At 47.5% G+C, this 21,273-nt stretch overlaps 1 protein-coding gene and 1 pseudogene across 1 annotated transcript in view; both read right to left on the bottom strand.

Annotated features, from left to right (window-relative positions):
- Positions 1–21,273, bottom strand: part of RCAN1 (regulator of calcineurin 1) — a 95,825-nt gene that overhangs the window by 61,121 nt on the left and 13,431 nt on the right. The window lies entirely within an intron of this gene.
- On the bottom strand, positions 17,295–19,691 carry LOC113617399 (60S ribosomal protein L21-like; annotated as a pseudogene).

Here is a 21,273-nt window from a genome sequence, read left to right as displayed (position 1 = left end):
CATGGAGGTGATGATTCAAAAAGGCAGAAGGGTAAGACGCGTGTGGCGGAGATTTAACTCTCAGGAAATCTAACAGAAAAGGCTGGGTGTCTGACTTCTCTTGATGATATGGTGACTTGCATTCCTGCATGGCGACAGTAGACTGGAGCTGACAAGTTGCCCTCTGTAGACGGGGCATGTGCTCCTTAGTTCCCAAGATACGTGCTCATGGTTGGCTTCACCCATTTGCATGCAAGCCTGTCACCTGTAGACATTTGAATTTGCAACTTCTAAAAGACAGCTGTAAACACATTTCTCTGCTTTTGATTTCCTACTCTTATTACTTGAATGGGCAATGTTTTTACAATCGAATGGGAGTTAAAAGTGTGGCTTTTGGGTAGAAAAGCTTCATTAGAGAGATGCATCATTAGAGAGATGCAACTCTCAAATGTTAGAGTAGGAGGAAGCCTTAGCAGCTATTCAGTCAGCCGTTCATTCTGCGGATGGAGAATGTAAGATGCAGAGAGGCAGGGGCAGAGGCTAGCTCAGAGCTGGCAGTAAGTTCACACCATGGGTAAGGATGGAATTCAGGTCATATGGTTCCTAGACCTTGGAATCTTTAGTTATTAACATATACTGACATGTTTGCTCTTAACAGAAAAGTTTGTATTTATATCTGAATGGGAATAAAGAAATAGAGACACCACATACACAAAGACGTGTGCAGTGGAAATAGATGATTTTACATTGCCCTTGCCCCTGTATCTCTCTGATTACTTACCTCATGATCCCCCGACACACACCAATATGCATAATTTAGGTAAGCCAATGAGGACATCATACTGGAATCCATGTTAAATGAGTACCAAGGGTGGGTACAATATGGAAAATTTCTACCTATTTGATCTCGAAATAAGTTAGAATATTAGATTGAGAAACTCCAGGAAGGGGGAGGGATGGAAGAGAAACATCAGGATTAGCTTGCAGGAGGAAATTAACAAATGTATTACATCATAGGTTAGTAGTTCTCCTACTCCCGAGTAGCAATTAGCCAGACCCCCTGAAAATCTGAGACAGGCCAAACTGCACACTCTTATCACCTCTCCACTGAGCCAAATAAGTAATTAGATAGCTGGTGCCCCATCCGAAGCCTACTGGACAATCATTTTTACATGGGCCACTTCAAGTACTAGGGATGTAATGTACAACATGATTAACATAATTAACACTGCCGTATGTTATCTATGAAAGTTATCAAGAGAGTAAATCCTAGGGGTTCTCATCACAAGGAAAAAATTTTTTTCTTTGACTTTGTATCTATGTGAGATGATGATGGCCGCTAAACTTACCGTGCTGGTCATTTCACGAGGCATCTAAGTCAAATCATTATGCTGTACACCTGAAACTTAGACGGTGCTGTATGTCAATTATATCTCAACAAAACTGGGGGAAAAAGTGGTTTGGGTTTCTTTTCTTTTTTAGAATAAAAGTTTTTAATAAAATTAAATGGGCCATATAACTGAAGGCACTGACAGGTGAAGTTCACTGTCTACAACAACTGAACCGGTTGTGTAACAGCAGGATTCCCAGGCAGGGTGCTGTCGCAGGGCAGAAGGTAGATTGGACAGACCAGCTGTATTCCAGGGCCGAGCCCTGGCACCTGCTCCAGTCTTGGTGGGTCCAATCTGTGCCCTGGGGAGGTGGGCTTGCGCAGAGACGGAGACGGCTTTCTAGACACTCCCAGAAGCAATGCTTCCAAAGCGTCGGGGTAGAATCTCCTGAACTTAGTAGGTCCTCTGAGAGGTCCATCCTGGCCAGAGCGACTTTTGCAGGAGCCTGGGGCACACGTCACCAGGTGTGCAGATGGCGTCTTGCCCACCAGCCTCTGCTGGCCACGCTGTCAAGCTACGTTCACACTGATGCCCTGGGAAGAGCAGAACTGGGTTTCCAGTCCCAACTCTGACACTTGACTACTCGTATGACCCCTAGGCAAGGTCACTGAGCCTCTGGGCCCTGGGTTCCTCACCCCAAGAACAACAAAAACAATAAGCAGACAAACAAATTAAAAAAAAACAAGCAGATGAGAAACAGAAAGATTTGTATTTAGTGATTCTCAAATGTGGGTCCTTTAGAGACTTTTAGGCTGGCTATTTAGGAAGCACTTGGGGAGCTCGTCAGAAATGCAATGCTAAAGACAGAGGCCAGGTCATTGACCCGGGGCCTGAAGCAGTTCTGGGGCACCTGTATTTTAGATAAGCTCTCTAGGTGATTCTGATAAACAGCCCAGTTTGGGAGCCACTGGGTTAAATGATTACTGAGTTCCTCCCAGCTCTTACACCATATGATTTAATGCATGTATTTAATAAATGCTCACGACCAACTCAATAACCGTGACCCCAAACCTAACCCAGTGTGCTTGCATCACTCAGACATCACCTATGCTTGCTGATGAATAACTCTTTGCTTTACAGAAAACAGAATAAAACGAAATTAGTCAGGGGTCCTAAAATAGACCCGTGTCTCATTTCCCTTGAATAAATTTTCTAAAACTGAAACAGAATCAGCAACCAACGTCCCTGAGCTCAGAGGAGGGAGGGGCAGGGTTGGCAGGTCCAGGGCCGTGAACTCTGATTCCACTTGGGCCACTGGTTTTTCAGAGATATTCCCGAGCAGAATAATTTTTCTTTCTTTCTTTCTTTTTTTTTAAAATTGCCTTTCTACTCTGTAAACTAGAAATAACAACCTCCAATCTGTCTCCCAGGGCTCTTGGGAAGAATCCATACGGACTTTTCTATCAATCTCACTCTTTACAACTAACACCAGGGAACACAGGGGAGAATGTCATATTGCATTACTTTCAGACTCAAAGCATCTGCACTGCAATTATGTCGACAGCTCAAAATGAGAGAACCCGACCAAGAATTCCCGAGGAGAATTCGTTTTGCTTTCCCAGGCAAGGCGAGTCCAGCTTTAGAACAACGAGAGGCAGCTTATCTCTCCCCAAGTGTGCTGGAAAGGGAGGCCGGTCTGCGTGGCCCGGTCAGCAGTTGCAACTTCCTTTGGCCAAACGTGCTGGCATTCACCCCGATAGCAAGCAGGGTCAGCAGGGATGGAAAGAATGACAGCGTGTCCTTGCATCTTCTTGAGGCTCCAGCTGATATGGAAACCGGCTGGCGCAGGCAGCAGTGGAAAGTATGAATCCATTCTTGCCTGGGGTTGAATGACTGAAGCATAATCAGATCGGGGCTCGTGTTCAAATATCAGTGCAGCTCACTTGACAGGCTATATCATCCAGGCACGTCCTTTGGGGCTGCAGGAATTATGGGCTGGGACTCGAGGCAGCTGGAGGGACAGCACTTGCAAAAGCAGGAGGAGGGGGATGGGCTCCGGACAACCGAGGTGGGGAGGTGATGGGGTGGGGGGGTGGCCGCCTGCACTCCTCACCCTCCAAGTGCCCGGCAGGGCTCTGGAAGCTTCTCCAAGGCCGCTCGCGTGGGTGGGAGCCTCATCGTGATCCTAAGAGGTGTGCGGTATTCGCCCTGCTCTACGGATGATGGAATCGAACCCCACAGAGATTAAAGGACCTGACTGATGTTGCACAGAGCAGGGACCCCAAGCCCGGGCCCTTCGGGTCTGAAGCCTAAGACCTGGGAGCTTCCCACCGCTCTGCTTGTGTCCCATTCACATGGGTATGAAAGATCGTTGTGAGTCAAGGCAAAGCAGAGAAAGGCCAGCGACACAGGGGAGGCTTGGGAACAGGACAGGTAAGGAGGACAGGGCGGGGTTTTAGGCCAAAACTTCAAATATGGCCTTCATTTTTTAATTTTATTTTTTTTTAATTTTTATTGGAGTTGCTTTACAATGTTGTGTTAGTTTCTACTGTACAGCAAAGTGAATCAGCTATATGTATACATATATCCCCTCTTGTTTGGATTTCCTTCTCCTTTAGGTCACCACAGAGTATTGAGGAGAGTTCCCTGTGCTATACAGTAGGTCCTCATTAGTTATCTATTTTATACATAGTAGTGTATATATACTAATCCCAATCTCCCAATGCGTCCCACTCTCCCCAAATATGGCCTTTATACAAGCACAAGAAGAACCACAAAAAAACAAAAGCACTGAGCAGTGAGTTTGGAGTTCTAGGCCCTTCTAGAGCCAGGCTCAGAGTCGCCCCAGATTTGTCTTCCTCTCTGTGGGAAAGAGCAACCGGACAGGCATCCAAGCTGGAGAGTTTAGGTAACCAACGTGTTTGAGCCTCCCTCATCATTTCGTCAGAGTGTCTTAGAATTGAAAGATGCCGTTTCCAACATCCCAGTCAAATCAAGACGCTGTTTCTAGGGTCCTTGCACGCCTCTGCTCAGATACCTCGGAACTGGGCAGAGCAAGGAAGGAGAGTGTAAAGCCTTCTGAAATGCAGAGCAGCACAAACATGAACACCTCCAAGACTCACAAAATGAATCGGGGCTTCCCTGGTGGCGCAGTGGTTGAGAGTCCGCCTGCCGATGCAGGGGACACGGGTTCGTGCCCTGGTCCGGGAAGATCCCACATGCCGCGGAGCGGCTGGGCCCGTGAGCCAATGGGAGAGGCCACAACAGTGAGAGGCCCTCGTACCGCAAAAAAAAAAAAAAAAAGATCTTGTCAGTCTGAGAAAGTCTTATTCATACCCCCTCTTTCCTCTTACATGAAAAGTTCCCTTGAACAGAAGAAGAAAAATAAGAGGAAGAAGGGGGAGGAGGAAGAGGAAATTCAGGAAATTCCCTCCCCTGCAAGCCCCCAACTCTCCTGGTACCATTTGCTAAATTCTGATCTTGGAAGCCAAGAGCCCCAAAGGAAAAGAGTGGTTATTCCCAGATGGCAATCCCATCATCTGTGACAAAACTCACTGGAAATGAAAAGTCCCTATTGCTTATAGGACCTGAAAAATTTAAACCCAATCAGGATACCTTGCATGACAGTTCCAATAGGGTATTAATAATAAAAAAAAAAAAAGTTAGGAAGATGGGGAAGTGGCCGGCATGCCAGCTGAGCATGCATTCTGGGTGGCTCCTGGGGCAGGGGGCTTGCTTCATTCCTACAAAGCAGGTGCCTCTCCACTGAGCCTCAGAATTAGGGACCAGACTGTCTGTGACCTCCCAGCTCTGAATTTGTTATCAAAATGCCAACAGGCCTGCTCTCCTTCAAGCCAGAGGGGTCATTACTCTTGCAGGTAATTTCTCAACGAATTGGCCCAGGCCCAGTGGAGTCTGGGTGGAAGCTTTCTCCCTGTGACCACTTTGGACCAGAGGGGCGGTCTGCTCACGGGCAAAGGCACTCTGCCTTCTCGGCCTTTGACCAAAGTTTCCCGTGAGCCCCAGAATTTCAGTTGTGATTTCCCACCCATTCATTAGCAGGCGCTGTTCCGGGTGGTGGGATCTAGGGGTCAACAGGACGGAAGCCTCCGGGAGGTTTACAGTCCAGCACAGACAGGAAATACGCCATTATGTACCCAGATGTGGCGGTGGAGGGACGGGGAGCCACAAGGGCTCTGAAGACAGCTGTGAGTACATACGGGAGGGGCTGGGTGCGGGACAGTGCGCTAGTTTAGCCGGGGGCTCAAGGAAGATCTCAGAGGATGTTACACCTGGGCAGAGACCTAGAAGACAGGAAGTATGCCATGTGTGCAGATTGGGAAGAACATTCCAGGATTCCAGGCCTCTGGGGCAGGGACCACACTTGGGGCATTGGAGAAATAACGCGCCAGTGTGGTGGGTGCATGACCGAAGCAGAGACCAGGAGGAGAGGCAGACAGGGGCCAGTTCATGGACAACTTTATAGGCCCAGGAAAGCATTCTGGAGTTTGCACTAAATGTGCCGGGATGCAGCTGGGGAATTCTGGGCAAGGGCGTGACCGGATTTGATTTATGTTTTAAAAACACCACTGGCGGGGTTTCCCTGATGGCGCAGTGGTTGAGAGCCCGCCTGCCGATGCAGGGGATACGGCTTCGTGCCCCGGTCCGGGAAGATCCCACATGCCGCGGAGCGGCTAGGCCCGTGAGCCATGGCCGCTGAGCCTGCGCGTCCGGAGCCTGTGCTCCGCAACGGGAGAGGCCACAACAGTGAGAGGCCCGCGTACCGCCAAAAAAAAAAAACAAAAAAACACCACTGGCTGCTACGTGGAGAGCCAGAGTTCCAGCAGGGGCAAGGGTGGAGGACAGGATTAGGAGGCCATTGCAATAATCCAGGCAATCCATGGCGCTGGCTTAGATGGTGGAGAGGGAGGTGGAGCTGAAAAGTAGGTGAACTCAGAACATCTTCTGATGAGACACCCAAAGACCTTGCACCTGGGCTGGATGTGAGGTGTGGGGGAAGCAGCTGAGGATCAAAGACAGAACACCTATTGCTTGTTTTAGGAATAACAGTGCTAATAAATTCCTGCGGATACTTTTTTTTTCTCCAGCTTTATTGAGGTCTGATTGACAATAAAAATTGTATATATTTACGGTGTACAATGTGATGAACTGATATACACATACAGTGTGAAATGATTACTATGATTAAGCTAATTAACACATCCATCACTTCACATAGTTACCCCCTTTTTTCGTGTGCACGGTGAGATCTACTTTCTTAGCACATTTTCAAGTATACACTACAGGAGTATCAACTACAGCCACTGTGCTGTACACTAGGTCCCCAGAACTTCTACATCTTGTACTGCCATAAGTTATAAGACCAACTTATAACTTATAAGACGTTGACCAACATCTCCCCATTTCCCCCACATCCCCCAAGTCCTGATAACCCCCATTCTACACTCTGTTTCAGCTGGAGAGCTAAGATTACACTAATAGTGTTATGGGCTGAATTGTGACACCCCCCCCAAAATTCACATGTTGAAACCCTAACCCCCAGTACCTCAGAGTATGACTATATTTGGAGATAGGGCCTTTAAAGAGGTGATTACGGTAAAATGAGGCCTTTGGGGTGGGCCCTAATCCAATCTGACTGGTGTCCTTCAAGAAGAGGAAATTAGGACACAGACATGCACAGGGCAAAGGCACAGCAAGAAGCAGCCGTCTACAAGGCCAAGGAGAAAAGCCTCAGGAGAAACCACGCCTGCTGACACCTTGATCTTGGACTTACAGTCTCCAGAACTGTGAGAAAATAAATGTATGTTGTTTAAGCTGCCCAGTCTGTGGTACTTGGATATGGCCGCCCTGGCAAATTAATACCAAAAGCCTCTATGTTGTTTTGAATATCTGTAGGTTGATAAACTTAACCACACTTTATAGAGATCCCGTGACCAGATCAGCCACTGTAGAGACCTGAAGGCTGACCATTAAAAAACCAAACTACGTGGGGCTTCCCTGGTGGCGCAGTGGTTGAGAATCTGCCTGCTAATGCAGGGGACACGGGTTCGAGCCCTGGTCTGGGAGGATCCCACATGCCGCGGAGCAACTAGGCCCGTGAGCCACAACTACTGAGCCCGCGCGTCTGGAGCCTGTGCTACGCAACAAGAGAGGCCGCGATGGTGAGAGGCCCGCGCACCGCGATGAAGAGTGGCCCCCGCTTGCCACAACTAGACAAAGCCCCCACACAGAAATGAAGACCCAACACAGCAAAAATAAATAAATAAATTGATAAACTCCTACTCCCAACATCTTCTTGAAAAAAAAAAGAAAAAAAAAAAACTACACACACACACACACACACACACACGCGCGCACGCATGCACAGGCACGCGAAGTTAAACAGATTAAGAAGTCTAACCAAGAGCTACCTGTTTATTCCCAACTACCTAAGAACAACTTTTCTTTGAACTTCCTGCTGAAGGGCACAGTGGCTCCGGCTCCTGTACGGATTCCCAAGGACAGGGCTGGCCAGAGACAGCTTACAAGAGCCCTCTGGAATGCCCAGCCCGCTGCCTGCCATCAGGCAACAATTTGCTGAGCTTCACCTTTGCCCGAATTCTAGATGCAGAAAAGTCACACCTATTTCAAGAAATCTCTATTCATATCCCATCCCGGCTCTCAGAGGACATTAAGAACCCGAGGGAGATCAGAAACTCAGTTAGCCCGAAGTATCCAAAATGTCTCTCTCATTCATGATGAATGCAGCAAACAACGTCACAGCAAAATAATGATGAAAAACAAGCCTTCCAACATCAAAAGTATTTCTCTTTCCTAGTGTTTCTACCAAATCTAAGAAAACAGACATTACCATGGTGAAAAAAAAAAAAAAATTGGTCTCGGTAAAAATAAAACTGTGTAATTATAGTGTGTTCTTGTGAAAAACTCCTCAAATACATCCTTCTGGCAAAAGGTTTTCTTTCACCAATCTCCTCTTCTTTCATCGCTGACTGCAGTGGAAAAATTACATTCCCCTACGAAATATAATCCTGTTGATATTAACACCTACTAAGATTTTCATCAAATTGCTAGGTGAGCTGGCATAATTAGGGACAGCCGGAGGGAAAATTACAAAGGATGCAGAGGGCATCACTCCAAAGGAGGTAAATACTGAGAAGATCCTAAGTTGTTTTTAACTTTGGATCATGTGCTTACAAATTTTAAAAAATGCTCGCAGGCCAGACTTCTTCAAACCACCGCAGAAGCAAGTAACTGCTTGCCTCCTGGGGATAGTCTCTTTGAAAAGAAACCTCTATGTTTCCTAAGTCTGACTTTCACCAGAGGATTCATAAGAGCATCCTGAATGCAGATGACAAAAATTAAATGCACACTACGCACTACTCCCTCCAGCCTCACGTAAATGTGTGACATTAGGTACTAAAGACAAGAATTATCTGTTATCTGAGGGTCATGCTTTGATGTGCATTTAGTGGATACCAGTTCCGCAAGCTGAAGGGGCAATGGTTTAAAGTTTTATATAGTTGTTTGAAGACAGCTGTGAGGACAGATGGGAAGCGATAGGGGGACGGCACGGCGCTTTAGCTAGAGATTCAAGGAAGCTCTCTGAGGAACTGACATCTGAGTAAGGCTATCTATACCGATATCTATAAATATGCAAATCAGCTTCACTTCTATACGTACATAGGCACATAGATACATACAGATACAGGCAGACCTCGTTTTATTGCACTTCGAAGATGCTGCGTTTTTTTCACGAATCGAAGGTTTGTGGTAACATTTTCATTATGATTACATTTGTTACGGTATCTGTGATTGGTGATCTTTGATGTAACAGCTATGACTCACGGAAGGCTCAGATGATGATTAGCATTTTTTAGCAATATTTTTTAATTAAGGTATGTACGTTGTTTTTTTAGACACAATGCTAGTGCACACTTAATGGACTACAGTGTAGTGTGAACATTACTTTTATGTGCTCTGGGAAACCAAAAAGTTCGTGTGACTTGCAATCATTTGCTTTCTAGGGGGCTCTGGAACCGGATCCACACTGTGTCTGAGGTCTGCCTGTAGATACAGATCTCTCCTCTGAGCTCTGCTTCTCTGGAGAACGCTGACTAATACAGAAGGCCAGCAAACACTTTTCAATACTTACCCATTTTCCCTTTGTTCCCTACTTCCTGCTCACGCTGACTTCTTGGGTGAATGCCCTGCACTCTTTCTGCTGAGGCCTCCGCACCAGCCATCCCCCCGCCTGGACCTTACCTGCCTCTTTGCACCCCTCAGATCTCCTCAGAGAAACTTCCGGGCCCCCAAGAAATCCCTCCTGTTACTGCTCCTCGCAGCTCCCCATTGGCTTTACTTGCAGCAGTATTTAAAATTTTTAAAAATTATCTGTCTCTGCCATGAAAATGTACATTCCCTGATGGCAAAGGCATGGCTCGGTTTTCCCCTGGGTCTCAGGACATTGCCAGAAGAGTTCAGTAAATATTGGTTGGACGAACAAGTGAATGAATAAATGAATGTCTGATGAGCACGCCTCACAGGATATCAACCTCAGGACTCTGACCTAAAAGGGGATGAGAAAGGAAACCTAAGGAAAAACGTTCTGAATTCCCTTTCTAAATTGCATTCTTCAACAGAGTCTTTTCTCCACATTACCCTGACACACAGTTTTTCAGGTTAACGAACCTCCCCCCCTCAGCCGCTGAAGATCCCATATGCCGCGAAGCATAAGCCCGTGCGCCACAACTACTGAGCCTGTGCTTTAGAGCCCGCGAGCCACAACTACTGAGCCCGCGTGCTGCAACTACTGAAGCCCGCGCGCCTAGTGCCCATGGTCCGCAACAAGAGAAGCCATCGCAATGAGAAGTCCGCGCACCACAACGAAGAGTAGCCCCCGCTCACCGCAACTAGAGAAAGCCCGCGCGCAGCAGCGAAGACCCAACGCAGCCAGAAATAAATAAGTAAAATAAATTAAAAATAAGTAAGACAAGTGGCATGTCACGTGGGGATAAGTGGCACAAAGGAAAACAAAGCCGGGGTGGGGGCGGACAGAAGGTGCAGGGGAAGGGGGTACAGTTGAAATAGGATGGCCAGGTGACATTTGGTGAGATGGTGACATTTGAGCCAAGATCCAGAGGGGTGAGGAAGCCAGCTATGGCTTTCTGTAAGAAAACTACTCCAGGAGGAGGGAAGAGCAAGCACAAAGGCCTGGGGACACATGGAGGCAGTGGAGAGGGACCAGCCACTGCAGGGATGCCGCTGGACTCCGGGGACAAGGGAAACCCTGGAGGGTATGAATAAAGCGACGGAAGTTAAAGCTGAGCTTCAAACACAACTACTTTGAGACTAAACAGAGTTTAAGTCATTTAAATGCCACTGCATCCCAATTCGGTTAATTGATCTACCTAAAGGTTCGCGATCCCCACAAGCTGGATCTTATGATTGTCAGGCTAATACCCGAAGGGCCATCCGTTTCCAGGAGGTGGCCGGAAGAGCCGTCATCTAACCCGACCCATCCCCTCTCCCCACCTCCAGTACAACGCAGCTGGTTACACAGCAGCTGCAGCAAGCCCAGCCGGAAAGATGCCATCAAAAGTGGTGAAAAGCGGTGCTCTCCCACCCCCTTGCACCCTGCTAGGCTTTCAGAGCCCACCGTCTGTACCAAATCTTCCTCTCTACATAGATGAAAAAAAACGACGGGGAGCCAAAAAACCTGAGAAAACAAACCCGATTCACCCAAATATCTGAAGTTTCATTCTGGAGAGAAGGTCTGCTTGGGGCGGGGGGAAGCGGGAAACGCCCAGCCTCGCAGCGCACTTGGGGTCAAGAAGAGCCAGGACGCCCCCTGCCGGGCTGGGGCCTACTCCGCAAATAGCCCCGCCTTCCTTATTTCAGGGTGACAGCACCCAAGCACATGGCCACACCCAGCTGGCACTGTCCCTGACTGATTGGTTAAAAACAGATTTGATAAAACCCAAGGATCGGTATTTAGGCTGCTGCTCTGAATACAACATCCGTCAGGTGATTAAAGTTGGGGGGTGGGAGAGGGGGAGTCCCATTTTCCCAGCACCAGGATTAATTGGCAAGTCAACTCAGTGGGACAGTTTGTTCCCACACACACCCATCAAACCCCACACCTCCTTTTCTATCCGAGCCACCTTTCTGGGGCCGTCGAGGGGGCCTGTCATTGTCCTACACTGGGACCCACAGCCTACAGGAGCACAGCCATGTATCAAGGACCACGTTAATTTGTGTGGCCTACGAAAGCACACAGGACCCAGTCGTCTGTTCCTTGTGATTTCTGATTCCAAGAAGAAACATTGCTTGGCTCAGGCCGTCTTGTCCCTGACCAGATTTTCCTATGACTTCTACTCACTTAGTGATTTATAGGAGACGTCACACCACAATCACAGGAAAACCTCAATGGCCTGACTTAATTTGGAGAGCCGGGAGGACCTGGGAAGGGGACACGGTGCTGATCATTTTAAGCGCATCTGGGAGCGTGAAGACAGGATCGGGCCCTGGGCTCTAAGCAGTCACAGGGGCTTCGATACACCGAGGGCCCACGAGCCCAGTCACGCGCTAGCGCTGGACAGGATCCCAAACACATGTTGGTTGGCCTTCTCCCCAAGATGAGCTAAATCTTCCCTCACCTAGATTACAATAAAACTTAACCTGAGCGTATATAGACTGGGACTTCATATGATGACCTCAATCCTGCTCTAGTTGTGGAGAAGTTCACCGTGAGATGGTCTTACACGAGAAACCTGATCACAGAGGGAGGCATGAGAGTGAAGTACCAGTATTTGTAGGTCAAAAATACTCAGATCTTCGCAATTTCATGTGTTTCGGTATAATACTCATTAGCCCTCCCACCCGACAGCCAGGTGTTTACAGAGCGCCTATCACTGCTGGACAAGGCACAGCGTATTTTTACCACGTGCAAAGCTCAGCCTTGCTGGGCCGATCCCCAGATGTATCATCACAAATTGTAAAACAATTAAACTGTTAGGAATTCGATTTGGCTTGTGACATGGGCTGAGGTCCCAAGCTCACCCCACCCCGAATCACAAGCTTCCTTTTAGGGAAGTTACGAAGGGATGCTAAGTTAGCTAGTATTTCTGCTGTCTCGCCTCTTGGATTTACTAAGGATGTGAAGCATTCTCATGCAACCCACTCGGTTTCTCCCTTAGGCAGGGGAGGGGAGCGAGAGGTGGCCTGAATTGGAATAACTGTGTGGGTTTTATAGTCACGGACACAGAGCCTCCCAGAGATTGGGGAACTGGGCCTCAGTGAGTTCTATGATGGGCTAAGGGGCCCTCTGGCTGTGGAGCCAGCTGGTACATGGAGAAAAGGTATGCATGGTTTTCAGAACAGGAAATAGGTTCAGGAAATACACATATGGGGAAATGTCTGGAAAACTAAGAAGAAAACTGCTGTGGGCATGGGAAGTTCTGGGCCAGCTTGTTTTCCTGAGTCTTCCCATTGAATACATCTGAGCTGCCCACAGCCATTCCTTTTCACAGACACTTGTGGAAGTTTCCTGCACTTCAGGCCCCAGATTGGGGTGCAGGGTGAACTGGGCACAGCCCCGCCCTCAAGGAATGGGTGTACAGATCAGAGGACTGGCTTGTGCCCTGGACGACCACTGCCCCAGACAGATATATGCGTCTACAATATATGCAGGGAAAAGACTGCCAGTTTACACTTGGTTTATTTGATTTTTAATTAATTAACTAATTTATTTTATTTTTGCCTGCATTGGGTCTTTGTTGCTGCGTGCGGGCTTTCTCTAGTTGCGGCGAGCGGGGCTACTCTTCCTTGCGGTGTGTGGGCTTCTCATTGCAGTGACTTCTCTTGTTGCGGAGCACGGGCTCTAGGCACACGGGCTCAGTAGTTGTGGCTCGCGGGCTCTAGGGCACAGACTCAGTAGTTGTGGCGCAGGGGCTTAGTTGCTCCGCGGCCTGTGGGATCTTCCCGGACCAGGGCTCAAACCCATGTCCCCTGCATTGGCAGGTGGATTCTTAACCACCGAGCCACCAGGGAAGCCCCTACACTTGGTTTTTATTGTGAGGCTGGATGGAGAGCTGGGGGATGAACAAGGTCTACGTTCTCATTCCCTTATTCAGCATTAGGGGCACGTGATTATTTTCAGAGTCGTCGCAGGACAGAAAAGGGACAAAGATGTTATATATCGATTGATGAACTCAGAGGAATTTCTGTCCTGACCCTTCAGCGGGACAGTGGAGCTGCCTAAAATAAACAGTCCAGCAGCTGAAGAGGCAAAGGATATGAGCCGTCCAGAGGAAATAAGCTTGAGGAAACTGAACCAGTCAACACGCATGTGGGAAGGCCGAACAGCAGAAAAAACAAAGAATATGAGAATGTTCCATAGAGAAGCAGAGACGTGCCCCCTTTAGGGGACCCTGGAGCCCCCTGAAGTCAGTTGGTTGTACTTGACAGGCAATGGGAGGAGGCGGTGAGGCCAAGTCCAGGGGCTGGGATGGTAATGCCGGAGAGGCTGCCAGGCACCTGGGGAGGAGCAGGGTTTGGAGTCAGGGCCTCGGGTGTGGCGTCTGAACCCCAGGCAGGCCACAGGCCACGAACTCTCCAAGCCTCTGCGTCTTCATGCAACAAGTGTGTACCTCTCCGGGATGCTGGCTTCAAACAAAGTGAGGGACCAGAGTGGAGAGGCAGTGGGGTGGCGGCGGTTAGCGGTTAAGAACACGGACTCTGGGATAAGACAGGCTGGGTTCAAATCCTGCTGCCACAACTCAGCTGTGCAACAATGAGCAGGTCCCTTTGCCTCAGTTACTCCAGCCATCCAATGGGGACAATAGCAGCATCTCCCTCCCAGGGTTCGTGCGAGGACTGAATCCGTCCACGTTCCTAAGCACATACGACAGCGCCTGGCACAGAACAAATGCCATACACGCGTTTACTTCACTCATGCACATGAGCCCCCCGCCATGGGGACCGGCACACAGTAGGTGCTGAGGAGATGGTGGGGAAAGTCACCACAGCCATTTCCCTTCTCTGGGTGTGCTGAGAGACAGGGAAAGAGGATCACCAGAGAGGCAGGAAAAATTACCCAGTTTTTGTTTGTTTGTTTGTTTGCGGTACGCAGGCCTCTCACTGTTGTGGCCTCTCCCGTTGCGGAGCACAGGCTCCGGACGCGCAGGCTCAGTGGCCATGGCTCACGGTCCTAGCCTCTCCGCGGCATGTGGGATCTTCCCGGACCGGGGCACGAACTCCTGTCCCCTGCATCGGCAGGCGGACTCTCAACCACTGCGCCACCAGGGAAGCCCTACCCAGTTTTAAAGAAAGTTCTCCAAGACTTTTCCCTGAGCATGAAAAAAGAAAATGGAGCAACGTCCGCAAGAAGGAATAGAATCCTAGAAATGTTGTGTTCTGATCAAGCCGAGTTTGACCTCTTAGCAAATTACACAACCCACGGATTCATCACCAATTCCAGCATCCGGGGGCCAGGCTCTGCAGGCGGGTGCTGTCATTGGAGCCACCGTGGAAGCCCGGGCTGAGAAAGAGAAACACGGGGGCTGTGATCAGGCTCCCGGGAGGTCGGTCCTGTCCACCTGAGGAGCTGACGTCTTCACTGGCAAAAGGTTCAGACGCGCGTGCGCCTGCGCTGGCCGCTTCACTGGCATGGCTGCCAACACCAACATGCTACCTGATGAGCCTCGAGCCAGCATCCCGACAGCTCCAACGGGGTCACTGGGGCTGGACCAGCTGCCCCAAGGGGCCTGGGACCCTGCTGTCAGATACACCAGCTGCCACTCTGCCGAGCCGGGACATTCGTGTGATGCAGCCAGGAAAAGGGACTCTCTGGGGCCATGGGTATAGCCATCTGCACGCACCCAGGCAGGGCTCCCCAAACCCACCTGCATCGAGAGCTCCGACGGAGGGGCAGAGGGACACCGAGCCCGGAGGTCACCTGCCCTCGGGGCAGGGAGAGCCATCACCTCTCCCGTGGGAAGAATGACCCTCTGTGGAGCTGTGCCCTCTGAACACTCTCCACCTATGGACTCACGTACTCTTCACCGGAGCCCTGGGCGGGGGGGGGGGGGGGGGGGCGTGATTATGCCCCCCCAACTTCCAGGCAGGCAAGCTGAGGCACAGAGTGGGTGGTGAGTCGCCCAGCCACGTGGAAGGGGCAGCAGAGCTGGGCTGGACCCCAGGCGGTCCAGCACTCTTCACCGCTAAGTGCTGACCAATGACCTTCAGACGCGAAGGTCCTATTGGCCGGAAAACGTGAGGAGTTCCTTCCAGGGTGGGTCACTCCTGCTTCCCCTCCAGCCAACTAGTGGCTGGGAAGGACAGCTAAGGAGGACACCAGCAGTGAGCCTGAGTGACTGACCAGGGACCCCCGAGGAAAAGAGAAGGCTGGCGGAGGCAGGAAGATTCTAAATGCCTCGAGAGCAAGGCTGTGGGTGCTTCGTTACTGAGAGGCCCTCCTTCTCCGCTGCGGCCCCCGTCCGAGGGCCTTCTCAAAGGCTCTCCTTCCTTCTTCCTCCTCTCTGACTCCCTAACTCGCTGGACGTGAATTCTCTTAAGGTTTAGATTAGTCACAGGGGCGAGAAGCAACACCCCGCTGTCTTGCTGGAAGCGTGGATGCCTGCAATCTTTGAAGAAAAAGACGAGAAAATACATGTGAACTGAAAGGGCACAGAACTAATCTTCCTGAGGCTGCTGGAATATGGTGCCTAATGATGCTTTAATCCCACCAGCAGAGAGGCCAGACGCAGAACCTGGACCAACAGCCGTGCGGCTTGGCCTCCCAGGCCCGCTGCACCTGTCCTTCCCGCGAGCGAGCCTTTGCCCTGCAGTGCGAGAAGACGCAGCTGAAAACTCTACATCTGAACCAGCCCGGGGGTCAACCCAGACACGGTGGAGAAGTCAGCGGGGTGAGACACGTTTACTGAAGTTGTATAGGTCCGTACACACCTGGACTTTGGTTGTCATTTAAAGAAGGAACGTGGGAAGAGGCCGAGACAAGAACAAGGAGCCTGGCTTCTTACTTCAGTTTAATCATGGGCTTGCTGTGTGATCTGGGGCCAATCTCAACCTCTCTGGGCACAGAGAGCAGCCACTGTGCAGGTCCTTTCTATGCTCACGTCCTATCCTTTATTGATATGATTGAGGAACTGGTGCTGCCTGATTCTGGAGCTAAGAGTCACATGTGGCTGTTTCAATTAAATTAAACTTAAGTGCTCAATAGCTGGTCATGATTTAAATTAATTAAAATGAAATAAAATGTAAAATTCCGCTTCACAATGGAATACTACTCAGCCATAAAAAAGAATGAAATTTTGCCATTTGCAACAACATGGATGGATCTGGAGGGCATGATGCTAAGTGAAATAAGTCAGACGGAGAAATACTGTATGATATCACTTATATGTGGAACCTAAAAGTTACAACAAATGAGTGAATATAACAAAAAGGAAACATCGCAGATATAGAGAACAAACTAATGCTTACCAGTGGGGAGAGGGAAAAGGGGCAGGAGCAAGAAAGTGTAGGGGATTAAGAGGTACAAACTATTATGTGTAAAATAAATAAGCTACAAGGATATATTGTACAACACGGGGAATACAGCCAATATTTTATAATAACTAACTGGAGTATAACCTTTAAAAATTGTGAATCATGGGTTTCCCTGGTGGCGCAGTGGTTGAGAGTCCGCCTGCCGATGCAGGGGACACGGGTTCGTGCCCCGGTCCGGGAAGATCCCACATGCCGCGGAGCGGCTGGGCCCGTGAGCCATGGCCGCTGAGCCTGCGCGTCCAGAGCCTGTGCTCCGCAACGGGAGAGGCCACGACAGTGAGAGGCCCGTGTACCGCCAAAAAAAAAAAAAAAAAATTGTGAATCACTACGTTGTACACCTGTAACGTATAATACTGTACATCAACTATACTTCAATTAAAAAATTGTTTTCGTGTTCTTGAAGTCACTTCTTTTTGTTTTTTTATAGTCCAGAGGTCTTTTATTTTTTTTTACATGTATCACGCCATGAATTCACAGAGAATGGGTTCCAGCAGCTCAGGCTCCTTTCCATTGGTTTCTGTTATACGAAGCACGTTTCTCTGGGTGGAACAGGCTGGCGCTTCAGTTGAACCCAAGTCCCTTTCTCTTTGGCTTCCTTCTTCTGATCATTTTCCTTCGCGAGTTTCAGGAAGCTATCTTGGCTCTTAGAGTGCTTATTATGCTCAATGTGGACATTAATTGCCTTGGCAAGGATCATGCCCTTGTTTGTTTACGACAATGCCAACAGCATGCCAGGTCACACTGTAGACTCCTCCAGTCTTGCCATGGGAACACTGGGGGCACACGCCACTTTGAACGGTGCCCATTCCCTTGATGTCTACAATATCACCTTTCTTGCAGATTCACATGTATGTGGCCCAAGGAACAGCTCCATGCTTTCTAGGAGGCCTAGAGAACCTAGAGCAGGTGCCTCTCCTCTTTCCCTTTGTGTTGGTCATTTTGATGAATTACTGGAAGATGACGGCTCTGGCCGAAAGGCTGAAGCCGCTTCTCTAAAAGGAGGACTGAGTGCTAGGTAAGAGCCTACAAAAGAGCATTGAGAGAGCTGATGTGTCTGCTGTGTGTAACCAGGTCTAGGACAGGAAAGTATTTGTCAAAGATACCGGAAGGAAGGTGAGTTAAAATGCCACACTGCCACGCCAAGGTTAAGGTTAATGGTAGGACACTAGCACATTTCCCTTAAAAGCTGGGTATAAGACAAGGATGCCATATGCCAACGCCATGATCTACTGTCAAAGTGCCACGTGGATTAGAGAATAAAACAGGTATTGTAAAGAAGACGGCAAAAGCGTCACTATTTGCAGACGATATGATTCAATACCTGCAAAATGCAGAAGAATGAACTGTAACATTATTAGCAACAGTAAGAGGCTTTAGTATGGCAGATGGTTACAAAGTTACTATGCAGGAAACAATTTCCTTTATATACAAGTAAGTATAATGGAAAAGAGAGCTCATATTTTAATACATTTCTTAAGCTTACATAAAAATATTTATACTGAAATATCTAAAACAAACTAAAATATATAGGCGATCTATGTGAAGAATATATATGTATGTATATGGAAAGCGTCAATCCTGTACAGGTGGCATAAAAGATCGCTTAAATGAGTAGAACAACATTATAAGAACATAATATTTAAAGATGTCAGTTCCCCTGAAGTAACTGTAAACCCGGAGCAATCTCACTCAAAATACCAACAGGTTTGGTTGTTGCATTTTGTTTTCCTTCTCTGTGGGGGGTAGAGGAGACTTAGAAATGACAGAATGATTCTTAAGGTTTGCGAAGGAGATAAGGAAAGGAAACGGGCCTGGAAAATAAATTCTGAAAGAGAGAATGGGGGAGAATCAGCTCCACTGTAAATAATACGAAACTGGCTCAGAAATGGACAAAAAGATGAACAGAAGAGCCCTGATTCAAGAACACGTGACCATTTAGCTGGTATGTCAAATCTGTAGGATTGGGAACCTGCAAGTAACATGCAAAAAAGCAAATCAGAAACTGAATTTACTCCTTACACCAAAATATCCAGGGAATTAAAGGCAAACGTCACAAATAAAAAAGTAAAAGTACTGGAAGAAAACATACGCCTACACATCTTGGCCCAGAAAAGGACTCTAGGTATAAGAGCCCAGAACACAGGAAGGCAAAATTTCTACATCAGAACTACAAACAAAAAGGACAAAAATGTCTATGGGGTAAAAACACCACAGCCAAATGGCAAACTGGGGGAAATATTGGTAATATACGTGATTAAGTAACAATTTCCTTAATATACAACAAAACTCTGAAAAATTCACAAATACAGATGAAAACTTACCACAAAAATAGCAAAAGATATAAACAATCAATTTACAGGAAAACAACAATGACCAATATGAATAAAAGATGGTCAACCTTAAGCAAATGAAAACAGAGATACTATTTTTCACTTATCAAAGATTGTGGCAATGATCCCAAATGATTTATAATCCCTTGTATTGACAAGAATGTGGGGAAAGGGGAACTGTTATGCCGTGCAGGTGGTAATATAAATTGGCATAAACATTCAGGATAGCAAATTCACAGTATCTATCAAAATGCAAAACAGCCATACCCTTGACTCAGATATTTCACTTCTAGGAATGTATCTTGCAAGCATTTTTACACAAGTAAACAAAGATATATGCAGAGTGGGCCCTCTGGATCCTCGGGTTCCACACCTGCAGATTCAACTAACAATGGATCAAAAACATTTGGAAGAAAAAGATTCCAGAAAGTTCTGAAAAGTAAAACTTGAATTTGCTGTTCTCCAGCAACTATTTACATAGCATCTACAGCTATTTACAGAGCATTTACACTGCATAGGTTATATGCAAATATTATGTCATTTACTATAAGGGACTTGGGCATCTGCAGATTTTGGTATCCACAGGTCATGGAACTGGTCCCCCATGGATACCTGGGGAGGCGTGTATAAGGATGCTGCTTGCGAGGTTGTTTACAATAGGAAAAAAAAACCACCACAACCTAGAAACAAACTAAATGTCTATCAGTAGGAATTGCTGGTTAAATTATGTTACATTCTTATAATGAAATGCCAGGCAGTCATCAAAAGAACAGACTCCATTGAGTCTGTTGGAAGATGTCCACAATATTTTAAGAAGGCAAGTAGCAAAAGAGTATATGTAATATGATATTTATATATATATACACATGGCATATATAGAATATGCGTGAAAGAGTACACATAAAACTTAGAGGTTATTTCTAAGAAACAGGTTGAGAGAAAAGGATGAGGAATTTTTAGTTAACACTTTAACAATCAAATATAAATTTTACAATGAATTACTCTTCAAAGTACACAGCAATCTAGACAAATGTGATCACCTATAGTTGGTACTCAGCAAATACTACTCATAATGAGTTGTGATCTTCAGAAAGTTTTCCCCTTACCCCAGCACAGTGTAGACGTAATACAGTGGTGGGTGACGTCTTGCTAAAGTCAGCATGTCATGGCTGTACTCTCTGGCTAGAAGGCTGGATAAGGGCTGAGTTATCCTGGAACAAAAGCACAGAGAAATGGCTCCAAGAACGATGAGCCCAGATCATACCATGCTAAAGCCCCTTGATCCAATCTTCAGTCCCCACTGGTGCCACCCTATGATGTAACCATCTGGAATGTCTGACCTGGGGACAGACTGTGAGTGCCATGCTGCTTTGGGGATAAGACTCGAGTTTTTAAAGATTGGTTCATTTAATTAAAAGCACAGCAGGCCGCTGAGTACTAAGCAGACAGCATGCGTTTCATTCAGGAAGGTCACCTCTCCTGGTACAACGTAGTGGAAAACAGGGCAGCATTCAGAGATAAGAAGATCACAGGTTGATTTTGCCCTCTTAGGATGAGATTTGGCAAAGAATGACCAGCCTCCTTCTATCAAGGGTGCTAGAGGCTGGCTGGTAGATGGGATTTAGCAGATGACAATGAATTTCTGAAAAGATCTGTGTATTCCCTAAAAGTCATTCTAAGAACAACAAGAGAGAATGGAAAGAGGGAAAGCAAAGAGAGAGAGAGAATAGGGAGGCAGGGAGGGGAAAACCTCACCAGCAAACATGACATTTATTTCTCAATTATAGATTTTTTTTAAAAAATTGTGCTTGGGAAGCCTAGGATTTCTTACCACCATAAATAATGATTTTATGCTTCAGAGCAACTTTATGTAAAAACCATTATCTTATTGAGTTTTATTTTTTTTAATTTATTTATTTAATTTAGTTATTCTTGGCTGCGTTGGGTCTTCATTGCTGCGCACGGGCTTTCTCTAGTTGTGGCGAGTGGGGGCTACTCTCCGTTGCGGCACACGGGCTTCTCATTGCGGTGGCTTCTCTTGTTGC

This window comes from Aethalodelphis obliquidens, unplaced genomic scaffold, assembly GCF_003676395.1.
Source record: "Aethalodelphis obliquidens isolate GAN/ISIS:26980383/991018 unplaced genomic scaffold, ASM367639v1 scaffold1, whole genome shotgun sequence".
In the NCBI taxonomy this organism is placed as follows: Eukaryota; Metazoa; Chordata; class Mammalia; order Artiodactyla; family Delphinidae; genus Aethalodelphis; species Aethalodelphis obliquidens.
This window is presented reverse-complemented; position numbering and strand designations above follow the sequence as displayed.